At 38.1% G+C, this 27847-nt stretch overlaps 1 long non-coding RNA gene across 2 annotated transcripts in view; it reads left to right on the top strand.

Annotated features, from left to right (window-relative positions):
- The window catches only part of LOC124163953, a 56464-nt gene extending 28850 nt beyond the window's left edge, over window positions 1–27614 (top strand). Inside the window, exons 3-6 of one of the 2 annotated variants that reach the window (XR_006865890.1) lie at window positions 6698–6787; window positions 22989–23287; window positions 27127–27412; window positions 27571–27614. This is a non-coding gene — a long non-coding RNA (uncharacterized LOC124163953). Of the gene's footprint in view, window positions 1–6697; window positions 6788–22988; window positions 23288–23783; window positions 24378–27126; window positions 27413–27570 lie in introns of those variants that run through there. The other variant, XR_006865889.1, reaches the window with a different exon arrangement.
- The last annotated feature ends 233 nt before the right edge of the window (window positions 27615–27847 follow it).

Raw genomic sequence — 27847 nt, 5'->3', positions numbered from 1 at the left:
GTCACACACAGCGAACTTCTCGCGGAACCCGTTAATCCCGTCAACAAACCTGTGATCCTTCGTCTGCGAAAAAATAACGAGGGTGAAAATGGAGGGAATTAGGAAGAAGGCGTGTATATATATTGCTTTTTACCGCTTTGTAAATCGACCACAATGAGAAATCCGGGAGAACGTTTTAATGCAATGCCCCTTAATTCTCGTGTGCGAAGGAAATTGTTTACTGCAGCAAGGCGAGATGACCAAAAATCAGCGGAAAAACATCGTATTATTGCTGTGCATATCATTTTAATGTTAGTTTTATATGTATGTTAAATTCCATTTTTATATATTAGAACGTCAGTTAATGTGATATACTGTTTTACTTGCGGTCTTCCTAAATAAGTCGAACGGATTTCGATCGAAAACAATTTTTATTGAATCATTTGAAGGAAAATAATTTACGAAAGATTAAGAATAATGTTTATACTACTATTCAATGATCACCGAGGTTAATTGATGCCAACTTAGTCTTAGATTTAGTACACCAGAGATTGCCATACAGTCGCCAAACATAATTTTTGTTGATGAAATATTCTCGAGCACATACTCAGCTGGCAGTTTTGGAGTTGGTGGAAACAATAATATAATTGACTTAATAATGAAGTTACCGCAAGAGGTACTTAGGAATACCTAAAGATCCAATGTACGTCATTGATTTGCTCTTTGGAATATTTAAGTTAGCTATCAGAGACATTTTTATCACCATCATCAAAATTAAAATCAAATTGCAGCTTGGAGAAACCAATTCCAAATCAGTAAGACAAGAGTTTCTTCTACTATCCACATAACTTTATATCTTGTTTCAAATTACTTAAAAAATTTAATAATTTTTCCGAAGCATAACAAATTTGATCTACCTTGTATTTTCAAGCCAATAGGGGTGTTAACCTCAAACGAAAATACCCATTTAAGTAGATGATAACGGTGAGTTTTGGCTAATAATTCACATTGGTGAAAAAAATTCTGCAATAGGTGCATTACATTTTCTTTAGTGCTCCGTTGAAATTTGTGCGCCTTTGAAACGGCCTGTTTCGGCGGGAAGTCAGGATCGAATGGCTGTGACGTCACACACAGCTACCTCGCTGACTACACGCTTTCGGTGAACGCCGTATTCCGAGCCGTGCTTGAATTTGTGGATGCCGTGGTGAGAAATGCCTTCGGATTGTGATTTTGTGAGGGCTAATTCTGTGCCTAATATGAGTGCTCTGGTGCTCATTTTTCATCATTAATAAATAGAGGGCAAGGCAAGAAAAATATCTAAATACGCAGCAATGACATTTTTAGCGCTCCGGAAATTCAAGGAGTCAAGCGGGCAAGTTAGGAGTCAATGCATATTAATTATGATAGCACTGTTAAATATGTTAATCGTACTTATGAGTGTATTTTGTATCAAATACTTACTTTTGTTACGATTTACCCGGCCTTGGCTGGCTTCCGTTTTTATTCGAATTATCCCCTGTTAAACGCTGAAGTGGTCCTAGAGGTATGCATTTCATATTATATTAACAATCCCTGTCACACAACGCTCGTTTTTTTTTCAAGTTTTAAAGGCTTTTGATCATTTCTAGCCTATGGTGACTAAGGGGAACTAATATCGTAAAATAATCAATTTTGTTCGCCTCAGATTCGTCTTCATCGTAACATAGAATTGCGAATTGTTGCCAGTATTTATTCTTGCGAAGATTACTGAAAGACCTCTTGCACACGCACCGATTTTGGATAGCCAGTAGTATACCGGCCGATATTTTACCGGTGAAGCGCTGCTTGCACACACGCCGGATTTTTACAGGTCAAAAGATAAGTTACTTGGTTGTTGAGCCGGCGCCCGAGATCCGTAGTGGCAATGATCAGTAGCTAACCGACTTTTTACCGGTGCCGGTGCGCGGTCGGTCATTGTGCAAGCTTCCATGCCCTTCCATTGTTCACTATTGGAATGTGGACGGCCGTCCAAAATCGGCGTGTGCTAAGGGTCTAAGGGTTGATAACTATTTCAGCGCTGCCAGAGAAGAATACGGCGATTCTGCAGTTTGCTATATCCAACTTAAAAGAGAATAATATATACACTATGAAAGGGAGAGTTTGTCCTGAGCACGTTACTCGGGGGATGCCTGTATTTGTGTATCGTCGACGAAGTGCTTGAAGGTCATCCGTACGTGTTTCTTGAGTGATTTTTAAGTGGGTTTGTGAGTGGGTGGGTGAGTGGGTTTTGAGAACAGCTAAAAATATGATTTGTCTCCCATCGTTGGCAAGAGGAGATAGTGATCGAGTTTTCACGTCGTCTTAGCACTTGCCGCAAGAACATTGTAAAAGAATTTTCGGGACTGTGTCACCAAGATAGTAGAATATTTGTATGACTGTGCAATTTAACCGCAGATTGCCTAACCTTGCAGTTATCAGTGGCATGGTATTCATCGGAGATCCTTCAAGATATATTCCTTAATATTTCGTTTTTAAAGTTGAAATATACGCCTCTCCTTTGATGAAGTCAGCAAGTGCTGGTGATTGTTTAACTTCACCGCAAATGCTCGGGAATTCACTCGGAATTTTACCAGCCAAGACCTTTCGGTTTTTTTCTTAAATTCTCTCTCACCGACTGTTGACTTACACCACCTTAGCAATCATAACCCAGTAAACACGTATGACTCATGCATGAGGTCATAAAGAAGTCTGACGAATTTGTAGGACTCCTACAAAAGAGTCCCAAATGGCCTCATAATGATGTCTCCCTGAGGTCATATGCACTCGTATAGGAATTCTTTTCGCGGTCTCACACGACTCTGAAGGAGCTCAGTCAAGAGGTCTTAAAGGACTCCTATAACAGTTCCAATATGATATAGGCGCAAATGTGGCGCCTCCACGTGTGTGATAATGGAACTACCTGGAGAACCAGAAAAATTACCCACTTCGTAATAATTCTGATAGATGGCTTTGAAATAGCCTAATAAAACGCCGGGGCCCCTACTAGCCCATTAATTAAGATTTCAAAATACTTTACGCACCTTTATTTAAGAAAATTCTCCGATGACATAAGTACCCGACGTATCCAATTAAAATAAAGCAAAATAATACATTTAATGAGAACCATAGGTGGAAATACGGCAGAAAAACAAAATGGAATAGACAACTTCATGATATTTATAAATTTATTCTTCATAATATAAAGTCAATAAACAAACATCGCGAGTTTTTGAATTCTTTCTCTCTGCATACTTTACGCGGTCTCCGCTTGATACAGCCGCTGCCTCTCCGCTCTCTCCAAGGCGACACCTCTTGCTGATGTCGGGTTCCATTTCATAAGAGAGGCTGCCAAAAAAACATTGAACTTAAGTTTGTTGAGAGTTATGATTGATAACATGATAACATCAAATAAACCAGATTAAGACTATTTATCTCATTAGCAGTCCCTAAATACTCCCAGGGCCGGTTTTAGCACCGAAGATGACCGTTTTAACTTGGTTAATTTTAGGAGTAACCGAATTAGTGAACTACTTTTGATTAACTCTTACACTTAATTACATTCCTATTGCATTAGAATGCTCTTAGAAGTTAACTTAAATACATGGTGAACGTTATTTCTATGCTTTATCGTTCCATAAGTTACATTACGAAGTAAAATCAAGCAAATTATAAATCGGTTAGCACTTTTGTTTGTTTACGTCATGATTTTGAGAACTGAGAAGTTTATAAACTTCAATTATCTTAGGGAAAACTGTTTTGTGAACCCGAGATAATAAAAACATTGCTTGAACACGTACTAGACATGATCGAGATAGTGTATATTAGCGGAGATAATTTAAAATGCGATAACAGCAAATTTATAAGGATACGATGAATGAATGAAATCTCGGGGAAAAATTTCTGCTGTGTAAGTCATTTGGAACTGTCATCTATCTGCTTTGTACTACTGATTTGTATGTGCTTTTGAACTACTGTGGAATTGAAACACGGTACACAGCAGTTCATGACGTCTTAGCATCCTACCATGTCATCAACTCATTTGTAACATATTTTGAACTGCCTTGGATTTCCATTGGAAACTGCTATGGGACTCATTTGGATTTGAATTTGGAACTCGTATGTACCACTCGTTCATCCGTTTTGAAACTGATTTGTACCAGTTGGACACCCATTTGGAACTTATTTGTACACTATGCCACCTGCTTTGTTGCAGTTCAAGATGGCGTATTCAATTTTCTTGAAGTTAATTTTAGTCTGTTTCGGATATTTAGGCAAAATGACTATTACGAATGGAAGTGCGGCAGTGCCGCCATTTCACTATAGCTCCATTGCTTTGCAAAGCAATAGTCATAAACGAAAGACCTTCAAGCTCGACAAGCTTCACAAGTGTTTCATCAGTTTCATGTTTTCTTATAGGGGAGTGAGGGGTAAGTCACTTTGGTGGTCAAGAAAGTCCTTATCGAGAGCTTAATTCCGATCTTACGTGGTTGATGTGGATCATTCAGTGTCCATTTTTGAGTGAAATGCCTTCGTTTCTGGATATTTTTTCTTGAAAACCGTCATGTTAAATATCTGAAATGCAATGGGAAATGCGAAAAAAGGCCTTTCCGGGTAATCGAACTTGTCAACCTCGACATTGAAATATATTTTCGAAGGAGGGATTCATGGCGACAAAATTCAGCCCTAAAATACGGATCCAAATATGGACATAAACCATTTCCTAGGGATCGCGAAGACAATACATCGGTATGTTTTATCATAGAGTAAGTATATTATATACTTACTCTATGGTTTTATGTATATTAATCTATGCAAAATACTACTTTTCCGGTAATATCAAAGAACGAAAGCAATGAAAGAAAAGGTTGCAAATATGCCGTAAAATTCTCAATATTTATAATTGCGAAGTATACTTTGAAAGTATAGACATTGAATTTTTACGATAATAATATAGTTGGAAACGCAAAAAAAACGCGAGCGCTATGAATTTGTTATTGAATACCTTTATTATACGCAACCAAAATTCTCGGTACGTAGTGAAGATAATCTCGTCGCATTTCAAATCGGACCCAATAATACGATTAAGCCACAAGGAAAATAGAATAATTTTAAAACTAATTCGAGTGATTATTTGGTAGTTCCGTTTCTATTAACTGACTTGCGATTATTTATTATTAAACCACGTATGCATTTTTATTGCATATATTAAAGAATTTTCGTTTTCTCGACCAAACGTATCAGACTGAACCTGGCCATGGTATGTTGGCGCGTAGAAGACAGTTCCAAAACAAATGATGACGTATAAAAATCGCATGGATTTGTTCACAAAGAATTACAAACGTATGGAAAGCCGTTATACATTAATCTTCTCAGTACACAACAGTTACAATACGAATGATGACGCCCGGAAATCCTGTCATCTCGTTCAAAGGGAGTTCCAAATGAATTTTCACCGTACACAGCAGTTACAATACGAATGATGACGTCTGGAAATCCTGCCGAATCGTTCAAACGTAGTTCCAAATGAGTAGAAAGCAAATCCAAACGAACACACTCTGTACAAAGGAGTTCCAAAGGGGATCACAAATGAGTTACAAACGTCTTCATATTTCTAATTTTTGGTACAAATGAGTGAAAATGAGTTTCACAGCAGTTCCAATGCAGATTTTGGTGTTCCAAAGCAGTTTCAAAAGGCTTCCAAAGCAGTTACAAAGCAAAAATTTTTCCCTGAGATGAAACGTGAACAACAACAAAGGCACGTTACAGAACGTGTTCCACCTAAATATTTTACATGGATATATTTACCGATAATCAATGATAAGCATGAACTTAACCAGCTTTGAAAATAGTATTATTAATGGATTTTCTCATTAACAAGTGGATAAAGAATCGGACACATAAAATCATTGAAACTTACCTTCCAAGTCTCCGTGCACGTAACACATCATGATGTCCACAAGGTTCGTGCCAATCTCAGATCCGATGGAATCCTGATTCACGTTCGTAGACACAAGGAAAAACACGAGCAAGAACTAGGCCATGGAGTACACACGATATTAATCATAAACTAGACGTCTGAGCTCAAGGCAGTAGAATAACACGACAACACAATGGCGGACCTAGCGGAAAGTGGAAGTGTCAGCTTATTTAATAGAATCGGAGGGAGAAGTTTACGAAACCATCTCTTAATATAAAGAGTTAATTGAAGGAAGAAAAAATATTATACACGCAGAAATATATAATTACGATTGAAATTATAATTCATTAACATATACATGACTTGATTTTTCAGGCCTCGTGTGTGTGTGATCTTGAAGACCCCATGAAGTGTGAGGTCTTCAAGACTTCATGAAGTATGCGGTCTTTAAGACATCATTCATGTGACCTCATGAAGTGTGAGGTCTTAAAGGCCCTTTCATGTCTCTTAATGTGGAATCTTAAAGGAGTCCAACGTATGAGTTCATATAAGACCTCATTACGAATACTGTGTTGACTGGGAAAGGGAGGATTATCGAATAAATTAGTGTATTAACTATCATTATTCACCAACTTCGTTTATTACCTAAAATTTTCCATCATCGTAATAGTCGTATGGTGCTGCGATAATATTTAAGAATTCAAATTTTATGCTTTTCGTACTCTCTGTTCGTGTAAACTATCAGCATTATGTTAATGTGTGTCTTTCTTTGGTTATTTTCAGTGCATCCATTCCATGTGAAATTTGTGGTGTGTCAGTTACACGAATGATATTTCTTGGAATTCTTCGGAGAGCGAGCCTGAGGAATAAATGGTAAGCTAATTTCAATTTTCATTATAACACAACATTTTATTATGTTATGCGCCAAATTGTTGCAATTGTTAATACTTCGCCTATACTTGAAATAAGAGATTTTTCACTTCGTCATATACTTAAGTGTAGATATAAACAATTTTTTTGGCTTCCTCCGCCCAGCATGGAGATTTTAAAAATTTCAAATTCCAGAAAAAATACCGTAAAAGATGCGTGGAAATTTGTGCGTTTAGGTTTCTTGGTGTTCTTAATTTCTTAATATATAGGCGAAGACTAAAATTTAACTACACTTGTATATTTGTTATGGATATCAACGCCTTCTGAATACGCTTGACGAGTGATTCTTTGAGTATGTTGGCACTGGGTGAATTAGAAGATGGGTTCTCTTGGAACATTAAGACGTTTATGCCCCGATGCTACTTCTTATTGGTTTTCGACAACATTTAAATGTAATAATAGAATATTGATAGTGTTGTCTAGTAGAAACTGACGGAAAATATACTGAAATGAGCTCCATTCTTTGCAACGCCAACAGGTTTTTGATATTTCCTCGCGTTAGTATCTACACTATGGTTAAACTTATGGCTATGGCACCTAACTTAATCATTCAATTCTTCCGAATGCATCTAGATTGAAATCAGTTGAGAATTCTTTATATTTAAGCGATCCTTGCTATAGGTATTTGCGTGTTACAGCTAAATAATATAACCGCCTGTTTTTGAAGTTTAAAACACTTCGTATTGCGTTTAAACGCACTTTTTAAATTATAGCACTTCATTTTTTTCCAAAGATATTTAAACTGTTTTTTTTCTGAAATTTTTTATTGAAAATAGGATTAAATAATTGTAACTTGCTAGCACACACGTTTGATTCCTGAATTTTGCGGAAGAGATAACTTGTCCATCAGAGTTATTGACGTGGTTATTTAGTCCTCTGAAAATGCTTTGGCAGTTCGAAAGACGGGTTTGTTTAGGTACAGTCACTTTCAAAAGTTTTAGGACAAAGTTTGTGGCGCCACTTCTGCTTCTCAAGAAAATTTAGTTTCCCTTACTCCATTTGTTTTCCTTGCTCACGCACTGCAAATATTTCGCTTCCATGTGAAGATATATGAACAAAGAGGGAGAAGTTACTTACTAAATTTTTCGTTTTGTTTTGATCTTTGATGGATTTAATGATTAATTTCGTGTGCATACTCTGTGCCCTTGCTCCGGTTTTCACTGCTGTTCCGATATTATGTATTATAAAGACCTCAACGTCAAAAGTCGTGGTGGCGTAGTGGAGTTGATGCAACGTCGTCATAGTAAATGTTGCTGGATCGATTCCCCTGATCGGAATTAAGATCTCAACTTTTTTTTTCCTTGGCTACTCCTTTTGTAATAAATAATGGGTTTCAAATAATTTAAATTCGCTGTAACCGTTAGATACTTTTTTTAAATGGTAACTGGTAATATACAAGTTAAGAGTTGGGCAAGGGTTGACGTATCCTTTTTATGGATTGCTAGTACACATTTTGAACGTTAGGGATTTACAAAAGGGGTATCCGTAACCCGACGGTAAGGGATGCATTCAAACCCAGCGTTGATATTCACTTAGTGATTTTAGATTGGCGATGAAGGGTCATACATAGCAGTTGATTATTGCATTAATTAGTTTAGAAAGCTGTTGATTATTATGATTTTCTGCAATGAGCTCCACACTTTTTCACCCGTCCCTTGAGACGGGTGATATGTGTGTCATTATATGACGTCCAACTTGACTTACATACAGCAAATAGCCTTTATAATCATCACATACTACTTCATTTGGGTTTTGCGTTGAATGTCTTTTCTAGTTTTCAATCAATGCAAAGATCCAACTAATTTGTCAGAACGGATTCATCCAAGTAATCGGCGAGCTGATAGTGGAAACCTGTTGATGTTGTACCCTATTGCGAATGCACAATCTAGAATTTTATCCAATGAATTAGAAGAAGGCCTAAACAACCCGAAGAAATAAAAAATATCTTGAGAGACCTCTACCCCATCATCAGCGCAAACCAAAGTACTTCCAATCTCCTCCCTTCCCGCCCTTCTATCACCTACAGAAAGGCGCCCAACGTGCGCAAATATTCCGATCCATCCGCCCCTCTCTCCCCCGCACTGCCCCCCTATCTTCTCCCTCCTCAACATGCAACCGCCAAAGATGCAAGTGCTGCTTCTTGTTTCGCTCCACCTCCCCACCAGTCATCAACAAATCTTCCTCTTCTCCTTTTTCCTTTAAATACTTCCTTTAATTCCATCTGCCGACTATCCTACAATTTCTGCCCTGCCTACTACATTGGAGAATGCACCACGGCATTCTCGATTCGAATGAACAACCATCGCCTCTCCACCAAGTCCCCCTCATTCGTTGAACCAGTACTCCAACACAAAATAGTTCCTTCGAGCAGTGCTTTTCCCTTTCCTAAATCGAAATACTACCAGAAAATTTACCCAGCACACCTGGGTGGAAACAGCGTTCAAACCGCCAGGGCTAAACGTCGCTCAGTAGCCACCAGCCTATCCCTCCCCACCTCCATCTACCCCTTCAACCTCCCCCCCCCCTAAACTCCACAGAAGACATCAGCAATCCTGTCTCACGCATTGAGAATGGTGGGTAACCCCAGAGAAACGTCTGAAAAACATTTTGTGAGTGTCCCTTTTTCAGTGTTTCTATGATATTTATTTATTTAATCGAAGTATATTTATATTCATAAAAAAGTCGTAAATCGTGTTAGTTACACTATTTGTAACTCGAGAACGGCTACATATGTTTGAACGATTTTCTAGATGAATAGAATTTTTTGGATTCGTATCAACCTCGAATAGCAGAATTAACATTTAAAAATAATATCAGTTCATGGAAGAAATTAATATGGATGCTAGGGGACATTTTTAGGAAAGTTCAAGTCGGTCATTCTACTTACTAAATGATCTGTTTTGTTTTTACCAATTTAATAAGTGAGCCTCATAAAAATGTTTGACTATCGGTAAAGGCCGTGTTCTTGTCGACGAATCGAGCGGATTTATTTCATATCCTCGGCATTTTTGCAATTTCGTTTCATCGAAAGATGAACTCCTCAACAAAGTGCTCTCGAACATGACTGATGAGCACAATAATCACAAATTTTAGAGCGAGCAAGCAATTTTGGCGGCTCAGGACAAAGATGTGGATTACTTCTTCGAAAGTTCGAAATTTGCAAATAATCGGTATTCTGCATTCACTCAAATCTATTGACTGTGTTACAAAAATAGATGAAGTCACCAACTATCCATCTGCATTTTTAAACTTCTTAGGTGTGACCAACGCAAAATGTACAGCAGAAGGTTGACTCGGTGGTCATGAACCTTTGAAACCTAAAATATGCAATGGAACATATTAGGTGATAAAAAACGATAATCAATGTGATTCACGCGGTTATATTCAAAGGAAAATTCGAAGATGAGGATATTCTCATTCCAAGGATTCCCATGATCCCATCTGATATGCCCTAAGAGTTCAAATAAATTCAAATTTCGGCTTCGTGTTTCATTCGCGATGATGATTAGCTAATTCCTATGTCAACCGTTGAGTGTTTGTAGTCTGAATTTAGGAAATCCATGTTTTTCTCATGAACAATTATATGTGTCATGTTCAGTGTTGGTAAACTATTCGCTTCATTTGTTCGTGCGTCTAATAACAAAGCAAAAACTGTTGTATATCAGAAGGTGCTAGTGCAGAATAAACCCAAATGTGTAGTGTACACTCGGGTTCGTTTACTTACGGGGCACGTTTACGGAGTGCACTTTTACCAAACCGAGTTATAAATGGCTCGCCACAATTTGGACTTTATTAACTGCTTCATAAAACCACAATGTCTAAATTTTGATAAGTTAAAACATAAAAATTAGAAAATTCACAGAAAGAAATTCTGCGTAACATGCCCTGGTCAACCCTATGTAGATAGAGAAAATGCCTTTCTGACAAGCAATTGTAATACTAATTGTTGTAGTTTTATTAAATGTTTTCCTTACGGTATTATAATAAGTCAAAAATGATTCAAATCGGTTCCGCCGCTCATTATTTATAAATGCTATAACCAAAATGTTCATTGTGAAATATGATTTTACACTTTCTCGGCGAATAATGTGGGTAAACTCTTCTCGGGATTCCCACCGGGTTAATGTTTTTATAACGGCCAACGTTTCAAGTACCGTCTCGGCACTCATCATCAGGGCGGAATGTTGATTTATTTCAAATAAATGTCGCGCACCGAAAATACCACCGATCAGTTCATTTCTCGAGCGACGACCGACTGTCAACAATATATTTCCCTCAGCCAAACTGCACACTCCTCGCAACAATCCCACACACATAATTAAACAATATCCCCAGCGTGCCATTACAACAATATATCTCATCAATTCACCAATAGTTCTGTATTATCCTCCCAAACACATTCAAATAATCTTAACAAAATAATCTTCACAAAGACTCCAAGTCTCCCTTTAAAATGCGAAAATACTCATTGACTAGCTGTTAAAGTATGCGGCTTCTACCACAATTGTAATTCGAATTCGATGAAATTTCAAAATTGAATAAAATGATGGTAATTAAGCGTAGTTTATATTTAATTTTTATTGTTTTCCCTTTTATCATATTAGAGATTTTACGTAGCAGTTGTATACCGTGCAGAATGTATTCAGGGAGCTCACTAATACGCTGGGCTATAGATTCTTTAAAGCTCAAACGGCAAATCTGATCCCACCACTTAAAAAAACGAAAATATAATTTAAAAATCGTTATTAATTGACATGCGGTAGAGTTTATCTGCTAAAAAGTATGGGGAAAACACCAAAAATTGGGTTTTTTCAAATTTTGAAGATTTTCCGGAGTAAAAATGGCAAATCTAACACGGCCATTCAAAAGAACAATAAAAAATACACAAAAAATGATTTTTTAAAAGTTTGCCAAATATTACTAACATAACTTAAAAATTCATGAAAAAATTAAAATAATTTTCATAAACTCAATTTTGACCCAAAAAGTATGAAAAAAATCAGGGTGTATTTGGGCATAAAAATATACTTTCATGAATTTTTTCAGATTTTTTAAAGCAAAGAATCGCTCAGGAAAAATGTTTTTCGAAAAAACACGTTTTTTACGATAAAAGGACCGTGGGACCACCTAGGCATCTAAAAATTTCGCTGAAGGGGTTTCTAAATATTTACTTTCGAGTGCATAATCCTAAATAAGATTTCAGCCCAGTGCAGATTTTACCATCTTAACCCGCTATAGCCTTTGATTGACGACACAATTTTTCGAGGTAAATTCCATAACTCGCAAAACAAAATTAACATTTTATTTATTCCTAACTAGTGGCAAAAAAAAAATTTATTTTCTGCAATTATATAACTCACTTTCCTTCCATTTTTTGAAAACCAATTTCGTAATATTAAATCAATGCCCGACATATTGATGTCAAATTATTTTTTACAGTATTTAAGGGTCAAATAAAATATCTCAGTTAATGCGGAAAAAAATGAAGAACGAAAAATATACTCCATTGAATTCACACTTCACTTGGGACAATATCTCTCCTTTTATTAAATTTGAAATCTCAGCAGCATTTCGATTTATTATCTGCAAGCAAAAACATCTCAGGTTGTACACCTAGGTCCTAATCGGTCACTTCTCAGGTGGATGTCTTCTACGATTTTTCAATGCCTCTGTTGCGTTTCTCAGAGTAGTACACGGTGCTTCAATTTTTATTCATCCTTAGCTACGTTTCCGCTATGAATAAGCCTGCCTCCAACAAGCTGACTTCTTTTCCCCCTTTCGCCTGCTGACAAAGGCATCTTAAATCAAGATAGGAACATATCATTCTCGATCGAAAGAAAAACGCGTTCTGGCAATGTGCTCGTCAGTCATTCCGGAAAAACGTCTTCAAAATCAACTGCATTCAAATAAGTGGCCCTTCGAATCATCTCTTTACTGTCTTGTATACCTTAAAAGAAACCTTGCTATAGCCCGTAGTGATTTTTGCCGTTTCGTTGAGATAGGCGAAGGAAAATTCAGAGTAGCGTTCCCAATGTGCGCACATGATGCCGTCGAATGCGCCTCCATGCTACGGAGTTCATCGCGAGTCATGCTCTGGCTTGGGGAGACTCGGTGATCGGTGCGTATTTGGACGGCGGAGAAAGGAAATGGTTTGCCTTGTTTGAATTTCCCTCACTGAGTTATGTAGATGCAGATCCGCAAGTACAATATTAAATAAAACTATCTAATAAAAAATAAAACTATTTAATTAAAATCAACCATTTCTACTTCGCAGATTACCTTCCTTGATGTCAATATCTCTCTCGTCAACAACAAATTCCTCACCTCTGTCCATGTAAAACCCACGAATAAGCAGCAGTACCTTCATTTTAGCAGTTGTCATCCTTCCCACACTAAACGCTCCCTTCCCTATTCCCTTTCCATTCGAGGCCACCGTATTTGTAATAATCCTGATGCCCTGAATAATTTTCTTCACAGCCTTCACCGTTCCCTCATCCATAGAGGCTACCCAGAGTCCCTCCTGTATAAAAAAATTCTCAAACACCCCCCCTCCCCCCAGCAAACTGCCCCGCTGAACCATGCAATAGAAGCAAACCACGTGACCTTACCCTCTGCACCACTTACTTTCCTGGAATACAATCCCTGCAATCTATCCTCAAAGACCTCTTCCCTATTCTAAAAAATAATAAGTCGACAGCCAATCTTTTTCCCAAACCCCCTACTGTCACATTCAGACGACCTGCTAACCTTTCAAATTTATTCCGCTCAACTAACCTCTTACAGAAGTCACCCACTACTTCGCCCTGTGGTCATCCTAGATGCAAAACCTCCCAAATTTTTGCCCCTCCTTCTATCCCTAGTCATCTTGTCACCTGTCTACCACCACCCCTTTGCGGCCTCCTGTACTTCCAAGAATGGAGTTTACCTCATTCAATGCCAACACTGTCCCTCCTTTTATATAGGCAAATCCTCAACCCCCCTTAACCTAAAAATCAATAACCACAGGGCATCGTGCACTTCCTCTCACTTTGCGTCCCTCCCAGTGGCGAAACATGCGGCCACTCATCGGCGTCAATTCAATGATTGCTACAATGTACCTATCAGTTTTGGCCTCCCTTCCCCCCACAGACCACCCACTCAAACTTAATTCCATTGAATTGACGCACATATGGCTATTCAAAGCATTTCTTCCTCCTGGCTTAAATATCAATCGATAATCCCTTAATTGCCTCAACACACTCTTTCCCCCCTCTTTGGACCCTACCTCCCCACTATTTCCCCTTCCCTCAGCTATCCTTTACCTACAGTCTCTTACCTAACTCTGAGGAAGGTGGTAATACGCCACCGAAAATTTAGTACTAACTGTGAGTGTTTTTTATCCTTTTTTTTAGTGTGTTCTATGATTCTTCCCAACCTAGGGTTTTTTACAATATTAAAGAAAATAGTGTACGAGGGTTAAAACTCTCACTCTGCCAAATACATTTGCGGTCTCCACCAGAATTTCGGATACGCTCATACACGTGGTCAAGCTAAAAAGTGGAGTGGGGGAAGAGAAAGGATTATTTTACTTTTCCCCTCCCATCACAAAATTTCGGCGTTGCAAATCTCTGGAGGCAATCGGCGTTAATTTTATCACTTTTCATAAAATACTTATTTTTCATCGTAGAATCTCGATCAAAAGACGAATTTAATCGCTCAACCGCGAGGAATATGATTAGCGCCTTTATTTACCGCTAAGTATTGGAATTAAAAAAGCAAAAAATTTACTACAACAGGTGATATCTGTAGGGGTGAGCTCGTGCTGTTATGGCAGTCTCCAGAGGTCCCGGATAACCTCTGGGTGACCGAGGAAAGGGTTCGCAAAAGGGTCGCGCTCGACCATTGTTTGGGTCCAGTATACCTGGCTGGATCTTGGTCCTCCCAAACTACTACGAATCTACGATTTTTCAAATTTAATTCAAACTGCCATGCATCGTATCATGCTTGGATAGCAGCTAGGTCATTCGTTAGTTCATCTATGTCTTTGCTGGAACGGATTTCTCTGTAAACTACAGCCTCCTCTGCAAATAATCGTAGCTTACTGTGGACTATATCACCAGTGTCTTTCACATAGAGAAGGAATAGGAGTGGGCCTATGGCACTACCGTGAGGGACGCCAGAAGTGACTCCAACCTCGTTGGAGACTTCACCGTCCAATACTACTTACTCTCTGCAAGCGGTCGCTCAAAAGTTCTCTTATCCAGGAAATGACATCTTCATCTAGGCCGTAAGGCTTCAGTTTCATTATCATTTTTCCGTGGGGTTCATTGTCAATACCTTTTTTGAAATCGAGATCGATCGCTTCTAATTGAATGTTGTCCTCTTCGGAGACTAAAGTATCAGGGCGAAAAGCACTCACTGGGTTTCGCATGGTCTACTTTTCCTGAATCCATGTTGAGTTCTCATTAACAGTTTTGCGCATCTAGGTGTTTCATTGCTGAGCTGTCTACGATATTTCGAAGGACTTGGCATGAGATGGACGTTAAAGATATCGGTCCGAATTTAGATGGCTCTTCCTTGCCTCCACTTTTGAATATTGGCGTTACATTAGAAATTTTCCAGTCATTAAGTACTTTGTGTTGCTCGATGGATTTACTGAATATTAACTGCAAATATGGAACGACATCTGAGGAAAGTTCTTTGTACACGCGAGAAGGGATTTCGTCGGGTTCAGGTGATTTATTTAGACTGAGCGATTTCAATATATTTTCTATTCCGTGCGTACTAATGCCAATAGGCGGCATCTTTCCTATGCAGAGATTGACCACTTTCTAGGATGAGTTATCAGAAGTTTCGGTGACCACGCTCTTGAAGTAGGAATATAATGAATTTTCTTTATCGGAACTTGTCAACTTATCTCCATTATCGTTTCTCAACGAACATACGGTAGATCTTTTACCTTGAACTTCCTTAAAATGAGACCATAATCCTTTTGGGATATCCCTTAACTGATCTACTTGTGTTTTTCCTTTGAAAATTGCTGAATGCATTCCTGAACGCTTCCTTCGTGGCGGAATTAAAAAAAAAACTATTTTTTAATTATACCACGCGTTCATTAGCGTGGTGGCAGTTCATTTTAGTATGTCACGCTCTTTTTCGCCTCAATGATTTTCTCATTTCCGCGTCATACCATCTCGGTCGCTATCTTCTTTTTTTTGGTTCACTAGGGATGTAGCTATTCACTTCCGAGGATACGAGCGAAAGAAGAGCTTTCCAAGTACCACCTACATTTAACTTTGATAATGATTCTTGAAACGCAGGTGAAGCATTTTTCAGATGACTCTTAAACCCATCAAAATCAGCTCTTTTAAAAATTAAAAGTTTAGGCTCTTTAAAAATTTCAGCGGTATTCAAAGAAGATTTTGCAGTTACTAACCTATGGTCACTAATTCATTCGACGGTGCTCATGTTTATTACCTGATGAGGTATATTTGTCGATATTATTCCAAGAATACTTTCTCCTCTATTTGGTGCGGATGCTATTTGAAACAATGAATCTGATGTAAAAGTGTGTACAAACGCCTCGGAAATCACTTTATCCCTCCCACCAGGAATGAATCTATGCGTCTCCCAATCTATAGAAGGTACAGTGGGATTAATTATTACAAAGAATGAAGCGATGCCACTTTCACCGCAGTTTGGAAACTAGTTTCAGCACTTTCTATGGTATCTGTGGGAGGGAATTTTGTCGGAGGGAAATAGGAAAATATTTCAGTCAGGTATTCTTCTCCATCAAGTCCTTTTTCGTATTACATAAATGTTCTATCGTTTTAAATAATATGTAGACACTCACGATACACCCTTTATTGATGGGCTCGGGTCGGTGAAGAAATTTGAAGGTTGGCACAGGAAGCAGCCTGCATCCTTTTCCTTCACGGCACCAAGAGCCGACGACGACGAACGCGGACGCGACCGAGTTACCGGACCTTGAGTCAAACTCCAGGAGCGTTTATCAGATGACCCTTAAACCCATCAAAATCAGCTCTTCTAAAAATGAAAATTCTACGTACTAATCGCTCGAAGACATACGTATGTCCCGAGGCCGTAGTTATGGTCGATTTTGACTTATTGCCCGGCCATACGATTAGAGGAATAATCCTGCTGGAGTCTAACTCCAGGAGCAAATATCCCATCGAAATTAATATTAGCGGGTGGAATGCACTAAGGTAATTCACGTCCCCTCAGGCGTCGGGCCGTTGGAGTGTTTACTTTCGGGCTCCGGGACGAGGTTTTTTTCCTATCTTTAGAGTTATATTTGAACTCACCGTATACCTTTTCCTAGTGCGTGCCTTCATGGGTGAGTAGGTTTATACTGTGCGCGGTAGTGGCGGTAGATTCATGGGAGGGATCTAGTCCACAATAATCATACTTTTTCTCATTTTTTAAAAGACGCACTCTTACCATCAACATAATCTATGCGGGATATTCGGGGAGAAAAATTCTACACTAAATATTAGTTATGAGTAAGGTTATCCTCAGAGGTAATCCGCATTGGGCAATTCTTCACGTCATGTGAAGTAAATTTAAGAGTAGTAATGCCGGAAACTAAGGAAAAATCCATAACAATTAACCCAGGGAAATTATATGAAATTTTATGAGCACACCCAGTGTAATTTGCCCATCTTAACCACATTAGCGTAGATAAGGACCATCCGAAATTCAACCTTCAAAATATGACATTAACATTGTCGAAATTCATACTATTGCGTTATAAACAAGAGCGCTAAAATCTAGTACAAATTTCGAGACGCGGTTATGGTCATAGTGACAGAGAATCGACTTACGAAGGATATGTGAGACAGCGAAGTTTTTCCACTATTTAAAATCTACTATTGCGATGGGGAAGGTGGCGGAGTTTTTCTAGCAGTCAAATCACATTTATACATCGCCTCCCATGTATTAACAGACATTGAAATAGAAAGGGTATGGTGTACAATCAGACAGCGATTTGATATTATTTCACTATTAGAAAATAAAAAATCTGCATTTTATTTGAGACACAGTAGAAGTGTTATAATTATTCTGCGAGATTTCTATCTCCCACGCATAAATTTGGATTCTTGCTCTCTATAAAACCGTATTCAAGGAATAGAGAAATCTGCGAGATCTTATTAAACGGAAATCACTCAATTGCACAAGTAGTTGACATGTTCACGAGGGGAAATAAACTATTAGACTTTTAAGCAGAGAGCCGTACTAAGGTGATGAATCAAATCGATATCGTGGACGGTATATGTGATCACAAAGTAATATTTGCAGCCTTAAAAATAGGAATAGAGTCATCTGGAAAATCAAAACGGATAATTATTTCTTGGTATATTTGGGGGTTAAACAGAGAGGCACTAGGGAAGAGAATACACCACTAAGGCACTAGAGAAGTAACCATGAGTTACATAAAAATATTTATGGCGTCAAGCGCATTGCGAAAATATTTTCGGGCAAGAAAGTAAAAGAGAGTGCGATTAATGAAAAACTGCTACGTCCTGAACTATGTGCTCGATTTTAGCGCTCTTATTTTTAACGCAATTGCAATTAACTATGACCAAGTTAGTGACATATTTTGTAGATTGACTTTCGGTTTGATCTTTTACACGCTTTTGTGTATTTTTTTTACTTTAGAAGTGCTTTTTACATTTGGTTTAATTTTTCCCTGAGGAGTACGCATTTTGGAATGTTCATTATTTATTTTCCAGCATCACCGCATCTTAGTTTACTCTGATGTGAGCATTTCCGCAAAATTATTTTAACTTGTAGCTACTCGTAGCCTAGACTACGTTCGGTTTAATAACTTTTAGTCGTTTAAAAAAATTCAGTATCAACTTTTTCTTGAGTCGTCTGCATAGATTATGCTGATGTAAATAATATTATATTATTATGCTGATAAAAGCATATGCCCCTTTGAACGAGGAGATTCAATACTTTCAGGTGCTATAGTATAAATAATACTTTTTATGTTATTTTTAAAAGGTTTCACTTGATATTCTGATGCCCCATTTGTGGCAGTGTGATAAGGAGGAGAGAAAAAAGTTCTGGGCGGGCTGAGGTGATCGGCTGCCCTAGGGCACTCGATCCTAGCTAGGCTGGGGCTCATGATATAGGGTCCGTATCACGGGAGAACGCGGGTGTCCAACCCCGGAAAATTTTCAGAAACTGTATGCCGGGAAATGCATTTTGTCGCTTTTCTGGCTCTTAAAAACTAGATAATAGTTAACAAAATAAATATTTAGTGAGAGAAAATACTATGAAAAGTGAAAATTTCACAGCTTATGCAATTTAATAATGTGTTATGGCTCTATTATATATTTAGTGAATCCATTCCATGAAACTGCACTGGAATCTAAAAATACCTCCGTAATAACCTTTTCGAATAGCCCCTTAAAAAAGGCAGGATGTCTGTTTGTCTATCCACTATACATTTCCATACGACTCCACGGATTGCAACCAAAGTTTGTACGTTGGTGCATCTCATGCTCCCAAAGTGCGTAGTGCCACCTCGGTTTGTGCCTGACGCGTCCTTTACATCCTTTTCTCATTACCCTTTGTTATGTCACTGTATAGAACTTCTGTGGTTGGACATCCTGCCGGGTAGGCACACCTCTTGACACTCTCAATGACAAATATAGCTCATATGATTCAACACTTTACTATTACTCCTCTCCATGCAAACCTTTTTGCTGAGGTATGCATTCACACGATGCTTTTCGTCTAAAACACATTAGGGTACACATAAAGATCAATCTTGTCGAGCAGGGTAAAAGCTGTAGTCAGTGGCATAGCCAGGAATTTCGTTCAGAAGGGCTCCAAAACCAAGGGGAAAATTAAAAAAAAAAACAGGGTCCTAATTAGAGGGTTTTTGACTAATTTTTGACATTTTTCATAATCGAAAAAACTTCATTTGTCAAAGAAATCTATTGTAAATTCATGATTTTTCAATATTTTGTTCTCTTTTATGAAGGAAAATAATAGTGTTTTTATATTTCGAGTGGGGAGGTCTGGACCCCCTGCACGCCACTGGCTGTAGTATACGGAAATTGTTCTTTCCATTGGTTGCTTTTACATATGAATACCATCACTTTGTATATCGCTTCTTCCTTCCTTGTCACAATGAATTCCGAGTTCAAAGTTTCCCACTTCTCTGGTAACTATCCTTCACGAGCAATTCCAAGTGGCCTGCTAGCCATATTGGAAATATATCTTGAATTCAATATTGTAAGATAAATTATCGGAGGATTATCCGGAAAACAATGCTATATGTCTATTTGTCATCTTTTACACAAAAAGGAGTGTCATAAGGTCACCAAGTGGCAAATCTCTTCGTGTTAAATTGTCAATTTCTTCGAGAATAATTCTTGAGCAATGAACTTACTGCATGAGTTCCTTGGCAGGGAAGAATAAGAAATCATGGTCCTCGAATGAGTCTTTTTGTGATAATCCTGGTAAACTCACTTCTAAAGAGATGGTGAAAAGGAAAGGGTTACTGACTCAATGATAATTGGGTCTTTTTAAGATAGCTCTGATGAACTATGTACATAGTTGCTCAGTGATCAATGGAATAAAATAGCATGCATGCATACATATGGGGACTAAATACATATTGTGACGTGAGGAGGTGGGGGTTGGTTGGTTTATTGGAAAGAGGGGAGAAAGAGAAGGGAGGGAAAGAGGGGAAGGGAGAATAGGGAGGTTTCCTATTATTTTTTTATTGCCTAAATCGAAAGGTTATCACTCCTGGAGTATGTGTTATACCCTATTAGATTTTTAAATTACTATATATATTTTTCGCGATTAAATGAAAAGTGAGAAATTTCAAGCGAGCGAAAATGTTACGGCTAAGTATGAATGCTGGGAAAACCCCGTGTGACGTCATTATGGTTCCCGCTGTCGACGTGTGAGGTGACCTTTTGGTGAGGGTATGTGCGCTGCTGTGATGCAGGAAGCGGACTATCCTGCTAGCAGGTATCGCTCGGCTTAAATAAGGATTATTAATACCCTATCAAACAAGGGAAACTTTCTGGCCACAGGAAGTTTAAATAGTTGATTATTAAGATATGTTTCCCTGAGCTCTGTGCCTCATGCATGCATTGGTAATTTCAGACGATGTAAAACTCCTATCTACTCGTATAGAAACTAGGTGACGTCACATCGAGTGGCATTGCATGGGCACCAATCTGACCTTTTTCAAATGAGGTTAAAATTAACCATTGCCATTCGTCTAAACTGGAATTTCTAAAACCAAATAATTTCTATATTATGAATGCACTAATCATGGGTAACGAATTGGAATCCATGCCTTGTGTTTTCTTTGATGAAGAAAACTACCCTATTATTATGTGGGGAGGCTCATTGCGATGATTGGGGTACACAAAAAATTAGAGCTTATAACATAGATTCTGAGTTCTACAGAATATTTAATGCAGAAAAAGAGGGAAATGTACACATAGAACACGTGAAATTGTTCAATATCTTTCTATGCTTTGAACATTAAACTGGCCAGTGGATATTACCAAAATGATTAATTCAACAAAACAAAGTAAACTTAATAAAAAGAAAACAGGAAGTTTCCTTCCAATCAGTCTTTGGCCTGGTTTCTCACCAAGACATGAACACCCAAAAATTAGTTAACAAAAAGAAAACATTAACCTTAAGCATACTTATAGATAGAAAAGTACACCCTGTCCTAAAAAACTTTAGTGCACGCAATCACTCAAGGAAGGGGGGAGGGGAAAAGAGGATAGAATCATAAATGCAATTAAAAAAACTCATGGGCAAAGGCTCTTCAACAAAGGTTCCGGCATCTTCTTTCTTCGTTTCTGGGGGGGGGAATCTGGGTTTCTTTAACAACACTAGATCAGGGCTTTGAGTGAAGGTTCTTCTTTACTAGGGGATACAATTCAGGATTGTGGTTCGGCTTATCAAGTTTTCCTGTCTTGTTCACGGCTGAGGGATGACGTCCTCAAATGGCTCCTTTTCGGCAATCGCCGAGCCTAAATTGAATGGATGAGGCAGATACTTTGTGGAGATCCATTATGAGATATGAAGTGAAACACTTTGCACTTTCCACATAAAAATGTATTAAACTACAGTCGACATGTTTTGCTGCACTGCAGAATTATCAAGACTCCCACAAAATATATCGACTGTAGTTTAATAAATTTTTATGTGGAAATTGCAAAGTGTTTCACTTCATATCTCATCGCTAAACCATCTACACACCCTGGGCTGAGAGAATACTCAGTAGGATGACATGGGTTGATCTTCTTCTTATTGATGATGGAAATCTACCATTCACTCTCCTGTTTCCTGTTTCCGCTCATTTCCTCCTTCCCGGTCCAAACTCCATTGTCTCCAGGTTCTCCCTCTCTCTCCATAGACCACTCATGTAATGAGCCGCTTGCCCTGACAAACTGGCAGAGCCTCCGGCAGCATGATAAGGCCAGGGTTGATGTATCTCTTTCAGGTGGTGGCTCCTTAGGTTTCATGCCTCAAAGAGGGTTGGTTTTCAGGGGGTGAGGAGGGTGGGGAGAAAATGAGAAAGAGGCCTATTTCTAGAGGTAAGTCACCATGGGGGAGTTAAAGTATGTTTAATCTATTTTGGGGGAGAGGGTGAATGTATAGGTGAAGGAGAATCAGGTGGTCGTAGGCAGCCTTGCACCATCACTCCTCGGTGGGTGTGGGTGGTTGAGGAGGAGTGCACTCTTCTCTATTTGGGGCCAGCTCATACACAAAGTCACGTGATGGGAAAACCCCAAAATCTGGAGGTGGGGAATTGGGGGGAGGTGAAATGCATTACACACAAGTCCATTCACACTGAACTACCCACACACACACACGGTCAAACTTATATAAGACAAATAAATGAAGCTCTCCTTCCCTCAAAAATATCCATTCAAACCAATATATGTAACCTGCCAAATTTCTACGGTTACAATATGCATTCACAAATGGTATACATATATTAAGCTAACATAAGGAACTGGCATAAAGGTACCATATTGAGGAAATTTATGTGTACTATGTATTATAATTTCTTCGATTTTACGATACATATTTGGATAACTTACAGTGTGGTATATTTCATTCATGTCATTTATTCACTCTCTTCCAGGATTGCGTGGAGGATGAAGCAAAATGATGGGAGTTTGAAGATAGAATAAAAAAAGCAAAAAGTGTGTGAACCTTGCATGCACTTTATCTGATGGGTTGCATGATTGAGCAAAAATTTTGAGCCTTTTGATTGTTCAGAAACAAAAGGATGGGTGTGATTCTCGAGTCCTCCAAATTTAGGAGAAGAGAGAGACTCCAGGACAAGAAGACCACTCCAGGAAGAAGAATGCGAGTGACTTAGCTTAGATTTGGCCCTTAGGACTATGAATCATTGTGCCAAGTAAGACTAAGTTATTTTAGGTGAGTCAATTATACTTTTTTGTCAAACTGAGGTTTGACATGGGCATTGCAGCATTATGGAATAGAAACTGTCATTTGAATGAAAAGGTAGTAACTTCCTCCTTGTGCCACAATGACTTGTATACCGCAATGAAGCTTATGCAATTCCTTGGGGGAAAGGTATTTACCTTGCATGTACTCTCTCCATAGGCTCAAGACAAGAGGATCCCAGTTTCACACGTAGCTTACTTTTTGGGCCCTCTGGGTTTTGAATTATTATGTCGAGTAAGGCTAGGATTTTAAAGAGCGTTATCTAGAATTTTATGTTGAAAAAAGGTTTGGCATTCACAGCATACCATTGCAGTGCTCGGGTTAGAAACTGTGTCACTTGAATGAGAAAGGGTTAATTTCCTCCTTTCCCACAGTGAATTTCCATATGTTGCAGTGCAGAGTGTGCTATGTCTTGGGGGAAGGATCATTTATTTACCTTGCATGAACTAACCCACTCTCTCCCTAGGCTCAAGACATTCCGGTGGCCGAAGGAATGTAGGCATTGCAAGAGGTACCATCAGACAACTGAAAGGAGAAGAAACATGTCAAGACAAAGAAGAAGGAAGGCGTCAACCTATTAAAATTTAATTGCATTATCAGGATGATGTAGAAACGTTTGATTGATTCACTAAGGTAAATTTCTCCACAAATACTGTCCTGAGCACCTTTATCTTTCTTCTGCGCAAACCAACTCCGCTTAAATATGAATAACAATCCAAAATTTGTATTACAATGAAATCAACTTTTAAGGACAACCAATCAATATTACCCACTTTCAATTAAATTTTGCATATTAATTTCATTTATAAAATAATTTCTTCTACATTCAATTCAATTTTTTAAAACGATATCCGCATGAGTTTATTTTTTTAATTCATGATGCATATTCTGCCATTAAGGATTTCTTGCTTTTTTAGCCTAATTTATACTAATGCAAAATGAAGTCAACATCTTTCAGTTCTTCCAAACAAGTTTAGATACATTCATTTAATCTCACCTCTTTGCATAATCCTGATGCATCATGAACATTGTATGTAATCAGTCACCTTTCATTTTTTTATTATTGCTCACCCAAGCACTGCATTGAAAATCAGTTTCTTTAATTTTTATTCATGTTTTTTTTTCTTTCTCAATTGATAAACTAAATATTTTCTCAAAACATTTTGCAAAAGTTCTTTTTCAAAAAATCAAATCATCATTTTTTTGTGAATATGTTAAGTAGAGAATGAAAGAATGTAAATTATGTTCTTCAGAATTATTTTTAACTATTGATAGATTATAAAGTGAATTATATTTTTAATGCCACTTCTGAAGAAATACCTCGTTGGCTAAGTAAAGAATTCTTGTTGAATCCCAATTGTATGAGTCTCCTCCATTTTATCAATTCATTAGGAAAATACTCTGCCCATTTAGATATTTGCTCTCTGGCGTCCATAGCGTATCACAGGAAGTAACTTAAAAATTTGCTGGTATAAATTTGATAAATTTTATACAGGTCCTAAATTATAGCACTAAACACATATTAGAACTACTTTCAGCTTTAGGATTTCAAGTTTTTTCTAGAAACTTTATAACCATTTTGAACATATTCCCTTGAATTCTGTTTAAATTTCATTGAAATTTTCATGCATCCCTATCGAAATGAAACATCTTTTCAACTTTTCATGCAGAGATAAGACGCGGGCTTCTTATACCACTAATGTTGAATTTTCCCATGGCTGTTTTTGCAGTGATTCCTCATACCCTATTAAATTTCAGTGCACTCACATACAGTTTTTATAAATCCGCGATGGAAATTCAATTTCTGTACCATCTTTCTCCCCTCAGCTGCAAGCCATCTTGGAGGGTGTGGGCAGAAAGGGTGGGGTGGGATGGGGTGGGATGGGGTGGGGTGGGGTGGGATGGGGTGGGATGGGGTTGGATGGGGTGGGATGGGGGATGGGGTGGGATGGGTTGGGATGGGGATGGGGTGGGTTGGGGGATGGGGTGGGATGGGGTTGGATGGGGTGGGATGGGGGATGGGGTGGCATGGGGGATGGAGTGGGATGGGGCTGGGGTGATAAGTGATAAGTATATTTAATATAATACTACTTGGAAATAGCAAAGTTTTTGATCCTTCTATTCCTGCAAGGATGACTTCGACGACCACGATAATTATACATGCTGAACATGATTAAAATATTTATTTTTATCTGTATATATATATCTCTCTAAGCATGTAAATATTTGTAATGTAATTTTGTTTAAATAAACGTTAGTGTGTAAATTTACTTTTTTCCTATTTCTACCTATTTTAAGTAGTTTGTAAGAATTGAAATGTTACAAGGGGTGGTTTTTAAGGGTTGTACATATTTAAATCGGCATCGTTCTTAAATTAGGGCATTTTGACGAAAAATATATTTTTGGTGGTAAATAATTATTTTCCTTAACCCCGAATAAGGGTTGATTTTTAAGGGTTTAAATATCATGAAGTAGGAGGAGGTTTTCACCCCCAAAAAAATGAAAATAAATTACTTGAATTCATGAGCCTCATTGCATAAAAGTTGTATTTAATACCCTCATGTATGTATTTATATTGGAGGGCCCAAGAGATGTGCGTGAGAAAAATGTGAATGTTTAAATTTTTTCCCACAAGCATAAATGAGTTTCTACTTTAAGTTTATTTTCGGAATGGTATGTATTCATTGAAATGAAAAGATAACTCGACTTCTGAGATGGATTATGAGAGATAAATAACAAGTTTAGTGACACCCAATTAAAACTTAATAGTGGTCACTAGGGTATAGATTTTATTTATTTTATCAATATCTAATTTTAAATTGAGCTTAATTTAAATTGTTATGAACAAAATCGACCAAATATTGCCAACACTAAACGTAGCGACCCTTTTTGCTTTAGAATATATTTTCAGGCTTGCGGAACGATCAAATTCAAAACTCTTTCTCTCTTTATGTCCCTCTCCTTCGTTAACAGCGAGGCGATGACGGTTTTGAGGCGACGATCACGCGAGTTCAGATTTTTTTCAAGAAGGCGCACAAGTCCACGTTATCAGGAGTTGTAAATAAGGTTTATTGTAACGACTGGAAAAAATACGCCATTTTCGAGTAGAGAAATTGAATATAGATCGTGAATTGAATATAGATTGAAATGAAGGGGGTTCGTCGTAAGAATTGTGGTGGTGCACTTTCGGGCGACTCTTAAAGGGTTAGCCACTAGTCAGCCGACAGTTATTCATCGAAGTGTGATTCGCTCCTCATATCAGTGATCGGGAAAATGTCGAAATGGGATCTACTATACAGCAAACTCTCGATTATCCGGGCTAATGATGGGGAGATGGTGCACGGATAATAAAAAAAACACGGATAATCCAAACTCCATTTTATTTCTTAAATTTTCCGTAATATGCACAAAATTATCATACGTATATTCATTTTCGCAAATAGTCCGTTAATTTAGTTTGTTTTAAGGACTCGTTGACAGCTTTCTTCACCTGAACACGGATTTTTTTTGCTGCAATAACGTCATTATAATCGTAATTACAGTGTTCCATGTAGCGCAGCAAATTTTCTACGCAGGTGAGCGCTTGGCTGTGAGTCATGCGCATGGCCCTTATATACTGGTTACTAATCTTCCAAAAGGTTCTCATTGAAATCGGTAGGGGGCGCTGTTGCCTCAATCTTCCGACACCAAATAGTTCCTCTTTTGAACGAGTGGCAGCGCGAGGGTGCCAATGGTTTCTAGTTGTAGGAAAATTAACATGGCGAGTATAGGCTAAACGCTGACTTGTGGTGTTTTTTCCATTTTTTCAGTGGTAAGGAGGCCTTCTGGAGGTTTCATTTTTTGACAGTACGAAACTGAGTGTAGTGGCTAGAAATTAGTGCTATTAGCTCAGAAAAGTCAGCGATGGTTCAGGAGTAGTGACTTGAAACAAATCCCGTGCCCTCGCTCGTAGTGGGATCCCGTTTACTTACCTGTGAACACCATGGCTTACGACAAGGGATCGTTTTTGTGCGTGGTTTTAAGTCGGTATATAATGCTAAGAAGAAATAAAATTCCAAACTGGGCATTATAAACTCCCATTTGTGGAAGGCGGCGGTAAGTACACTGAATGTTTACATGTTGCATTTTTGAATAAGTTGTTTCTTGTGCATGGTACCGAAGTTATGATAACGGTGAAGGCCCGAAGTGTCACTAATCTTAGCAATTAAGTTTAATAACAATGCAAATGTTTCAACTGCGTGTCCATATTACAGCATTTGTCGAAAATGAAACTCCTATCCCGCTCAACATTTTTAGCCGACCTTATTCCAAGATGGCAGAATGTGGTGGACACGTTAATTTTAATTTTGTAAGTAATGTGTGCCGCCTACTGTCCATCGCATGGCACAGTGAGTATTCGCATTTAAAGTTGATATTTTTTAAACATTGTTTTGCTCTATCGGAAGTAGAATCAAACTCTTGAAAAGTTATTTTTAAGTTTTTTTATCTGGAATGGACCTGATGTTTTGGTTTGGGTTTCTTGTTTATATA

Source organism: Ischnura elegans, chromosome 8 (assembly GCF_921293095.1).
Source record: "Ischnura elegans chromosome 8, ioIscEleg1.1, whole genome shotgun sequence".
Lineage (NCBI taxonomy): Eukaryota > Metazoa > Arthropoda > Insecta > Odonata > Coenagrionidae > Ischnura > Ischnura elegans.
Note: the sequence above shows the minus strand (reverse complement) of the source record. Positions and strands in the feature narration are given on the sequence as shown.